The sequence below is a fragment of the Rutidosis leptorrhynchoides genome, chromosome 1, assembly GCF_046630445.1.
Source record: "Rutidosis leptorrhynchoides isolate AG116_Rl617_1_P2 chromosome 1, CSIRO_AGI_Rlap_v1, whole genome shotgun sequence".
In the NCBI taxonomy this organism is placed as follows: Eukaryota; Viridiplantae; Streptophyta; class Magnoliopsida; order Asterales; family Asteraceae; genus Rutidosis; species Rutidosis leptorrhynchoides.
This window is the reverse complement of record NC_092333.1, coordinates 384,967,283-384,972,977: the sequence shown is the minus strand read 5'-3', so window position 1 is coordinate 384,972,977 and position 5,695 is coordinate 384,967,283.

Below are 5,695 nucleotides of genomic sequence, written 5' to 3'. Positions count from 1 at the left end.
GCATGAGGGGGGTAGGCGGACAAAATTTCTTTAAAACGTTCAATTTCTGGTATTCGTTCTTCATTCCATTTCCATCTATCTATCTCTGCAGTCTCCATATATATTTATATCATATTTATTTTATTATTATTATTATTATTATTATTATTATTATTATTATTATTATTATTATTATTATTATTATTATTATTATTATTATTAGTATTAGTATTATTATTTATACATAAAATACTACGACGGAGTCATGAGCGAGTTATTTCAAAAACTGGTTTATGAGCGGGATAGAGCTAAGGAAACTATGGGTTATAGCTATGAAGGTTATGGGTAATGGTCATGAGTTATGCTCGCGAGGTCAATCTAGTGTTTATCATCTTCGTCGCATCTACGTACTTTCCTGCAATATTGAATCTCAATAATGATACGTGAGCACTCATAACTTAACTTTTATATATTAATAGTGTATCCCTGACTAGTGCTCGAGTATTTAGGATTATGCATGCTTGTATGCTTATTATTGTCGTTAAATACTTTATGTTAGATCATGAATTAATTACATATGCGATTGAGATAAGGTATATGATATGCATGTCGTTGGAAAGCTGGAGAAAAACTATAAACTTTTCATTTAGATATCGTATGGTTTTGATGAACGGATTAAAACATATCGTCAATTGAATTATCTATAATTTTAAAGTATTATCGTTATCGTTATCATTATCGTTATCGTTATCGTTATCGTTATCGTCGTTATTATTATTATTATTATTATTATTTAATAATCAATATTATTATTATTATTATTATCATTATTATTATGATTATTGTTATTATTAATAATATTATAAAAATAATTAATATTTTTATCAAAACTATCAAGTTATTATTTTTATCGTTATTATTATTAAAAGCATCATCTATATTAAAAGTATCATTTTTTTTTTAAATTTTCATTTTGATAAATACCATTGTTGTTATAAAATATCATTATTATTATCATTTTAGTATTACTATTATTAAAAATTATCATTTCGAATAAAATTATCAGTCTCATATAAACATTGTTATTTATTATTATTATCGTTAACATGAATATAATATTTTTATCACGAATATTATTATTATTATTATAACATTTGTATTATTACAAAAGATTATTATTTTTTATCTAGATTATTATTATCATTAGAAAATATAAATATTGTTATTATTATTATTATTTTATTATTACTATTAAAAATAATAATAATTATTATTATTATAAATACAACTTTACCTATTATTATTATCAATATTATTTTATCAAATGAATATGAGATAAAAGATATTTTTATCATCCGCCACTATATTTTTATGATATTAAGTGAACTTTATAAATTTTATTACTTAAGATATATAAAAGTACATTTTTATTATATTTGAATTTTAATATAAATTATCATTATTAATAAAGGACTTGTATTATTTACTCTAATAAAATCTGATAAATATATTTAAATATATAAAATGACTATATTTAAGTTATATATTATACATGTATAGATTCTAAAAATCATTTTTGGATTATAAGACTTTTGCTAACGTTTGCATGATACTCTCGAGCATTAGGATTGTGATACACTATGACTTGACCTAAATTGCTAGACAGATATTGACCATTATATGAATATATATACTTAATATAGGTTCGTGAATCCGAGACCAACCTTACACTTGTTCAACGACGTCATATGTATTTTTACTACGAAATACAGTATTGTGAGTTTCATTACTCCCTTTTAAAATGCTTTTGCAATATATATTTTTGGGACTGAGAATACATACGCTTTTATAAATGTTTTACGAACGTTAGTTAAATTCTATGATTTTATACGCTAGATTTTTTTTTTTTTTACAAAAACTTAGGATAATTGTGTTATCCTCTTAGCGACCGTAAACATCATCATCAACTTAACGAAATAAAAACTTACATTATTCGGGAACTAAAATAAAATTCAAACTAATATTATCTTGGTCAGTCAACATACATATGATTACTTTCAGGATTTAATCCTGGTTGCCTTCATAACGTGTAACGAAATTAAAGCATTGAGTTTGACATCAAGAAGAAAATAATTTATGAAAAAAAATATATATATATATATAAAATAAATGTATATAAATAAAATCGGCCCACATATAAAAAGGAAACAAATTTGATAAACTCTAAAGACTTGAAATCCCATGTAAACTCTAACTTCTAAATCTTAGTTGACGTTATCCTAACTAGAATTATAACCTCACTCAAACTCTATCTTACATTAATCCCAACTTTAAACTAATTTTTTGAATCATCCTTGAAGAGTTCAAGTCCTCTCCTAACTCCAACTATTAGCCTATAAAAAGGACCCTCATCTCACCCCATAATTCATTCATAACTCACAAACTCTCCTTCCTTCCTTTTTAGTCGACAACCATCACAACTCCTTTTATTTTCTTGAAATCCCATTTAATACGTAACATATGATTTTTGTATCTCACATGATTTTTACTCCGTGAAATCTCATGCATGCTCGGCATTGCAATCATGCTCTCTATATATCTAATTCGTCTTATATATCTTTCGTATATAAAGTGTATATACAAATATATAGTATACATACACCAACAATATCCAGTATAGCCAATAATATAATAAATAAGAATCCATTCGACCACTTACAACTGCTGTTATTCGACCCACTTGATAGCTGCTACTGCCAGACTTCTTTTCGACTAAAAACCGCATCGAAAACTGCTGCATCTGCTGCGATAATTAGCAGCTTTTCCTGTCCGATTACAACACTTTTTCTGCTGCAGTTTGCAGCCATTAATCGCCGCACCACCACTCTTTTAGCTGCTGTTTTGCAGCTGGAAATCAGTCCCAAAACACCCCAAAACCGCAGCCTTTTTGCTGCTGTGATCGACCGCCAAAACCGCCCCATCACCGCCACTGTTTGCTGCCTTTTTTTCAGCTCCACAGCCGCCACCAACTGCAGCCTCTGCTGCTGTTCCTGAGCCTCCAAAACAGTCCAAAACATGCCCATAAAACCACCCTACTGCTGCATTTTGTTTGCTGATGTATGCCACTTGAACACCACCAAAACCGCCACTTTTTGTGATGTTTTTACACCTGTTTTGCTACTGCTAAACTGCACTTCTGCTGTTGCTACGTGCGTCGAGTTTGACCCCTTGTTGGTCGACTTTACTACTGCAAATTGATTCCCTTATTAGCTGCTGCTGTACGACTTCTTTCCTGCTCGAAAAGCCATCGAAATTGCTTATGTTTGCTGCGTTTGAAGTAGCTAATGTTGCCGCTGCTTGTTCGGGTTCGACCAATAGCTACTAATGCAATTTGGTTGACTAGGTTGCTTCTATTATTCTTGTTTGTAGCTGTTGCTGTTCCCTGCCTTCTTCACCACCATCACACATCCTTCTTTTTTTTTATTAATCTACTCCAAAGGTATTAACTACAAACTCTTGTTTTAAGTATACTCTTTTATATATATAAAAGACTACTATTATTGAATGAATTAAATATAAAAAGAATTGAAAAAAAAAGAAAAAAGAATGAATGAATGAATGAAATAAGTGGCCTGCAACGACCAGAGAAAGAAGGAGGAAAAGATGTTCACAATTTGGTATTTACACTTTTGGTACTTGATCTTTAGTGATAGTTACAACAATGGTTTAACAGAATTATATATTTACTTTTTAACCCCTGAACTGTAGTGACCCGAACTTTTCCATGTTTATATATATTAATTGAGATTGATATTTACATGATTAAATATTTCCAACATGTTAAGCAATCAAACTTGTTAAGACTTGATTAATTGAAATAGGTTTCATATAGACAATTGACCACCCAAGTTGACCGGTGATTCACGAACATTAAAACTTGTAAAAACTATATGATGACTATATAGTTAACATGATATTATGATAAATAAATATATCATTAAGTATATTAACAATGAACTACATATGTAAAAACAAGACTACTAACTTAATGATTTTGAAACGAGACATATATGTAACGATTATCGTTGTAACGACATTTAATGTATATATATCATATTAAGAGATATTCGTAAATCATAATACCATGATAATATAATAATTTAAAATCTCTTTTGATATTATAAACATTGGGTTTACAACATTTAACAAGATCGTTAACCTAAAGGTTTCAAAACAACATTTACATGTAACGACTAACGATGACTTAACGACTCAGTTAAAATGTATATACATGTAGTGTTTTAATATGTATTCATACACTTTTGAAAGACTTCAAGACACTTATCAAAATACTTCTACTTAACAAAAATGCTTACAATTACATCCTCGTTCAGTTTCATCAACAATTCTACTCGTATGCACCCGTATTCGTACTCGTACAATACACACCTTTTAGATGTATGTACTATTGGTATATACACTCCAATGATCAGCTCTTAGCAGCCCATGTGAGTCACCTAACACATGTGGGAACCATCATTTGGCAACTAGCATGAAATATCTCATAAAATTACAAAAATATGAGTAATCATTCATGACTTATTTACATGAAAACAAAATTACATATCCTTTATATCTAATCCATACACCAACGACCAAAAACACCTACAAACACTTTCATTCTTCAATTTTCTTCATCTAATTGATTTCTCTCAAGTTCTATCTTCAAGTTCTAAGTGTTCTTCATAAATTCCAAAAGTTCTAGTTTCATAAAATTAAGAATACTTTCAAGTTTGCTAGCTCACTTCCAATCTTGTAAGGTGATCATCCAACCTCAAGAAATCTTTGTTTCTTACAGTAGGTTATCATTCTAATACAAGGTAATAATCATATTCAAACTTTGGTTCAATTTCTATAACTATAACAATCTTATTTCAAGTGATGATCTTACTTGAACTTGTTTTCGTGTCATGATTCTGCTTCAAGAACTTCGAGCCATCCAAGGATCCGTTGAAGCTAGATCCATTTTTCTCTTTTCCAGTAGGTTTATCCAAGGAAATTAAGGTAGTAATGATGTTCATAACATCATTCGATTCATACATATAAAGCTATCTTATTCAAAGGTTTAAACTTGTAATCACTAGAACATAGTTTAGTTAATTCTAAACTTGTTCACAAACAAAAGTTAATCCTTCTAACTTGACTTTTAAAATCAACTAAACACATGTTCAATATCTGTATGATATGCTAACTTAATGATTTAAAACCTGAAAACACGAAAAACACCGTAAAACCGGATTTACGCCGTCGTAGTAACACCGCGGGCTGTTTTGGGTTAGTTAATTAAAAACTATGATAAACTTTGATTTAAAAGTTGTTATTCTGAAAAAATGATTTTTATTATGAACATGAAACTATATCCAAAAATTATGGTTAAACTCAAAGTGGAAGTATGTTTTCTAAAATGGTCATCTAGACGTCGTTCTTTCGACTGAAATGACTACCTTTACAAAAATGACTTGTAACTTATTTTTCCGACTATAAACCTATACTTTTTCTGTTTAGATTCATAAAATAGGGTTCAATATGAAACCATAGCAATTTGATTCACTCAAAACGGATTTAAAATGAAGAAGTTATGGGTAAAACAAGATTGGATAATTTTTCTCATTTTAGCTACGTAAAAATTGGTAACAAATCTATTCCAACCATAATT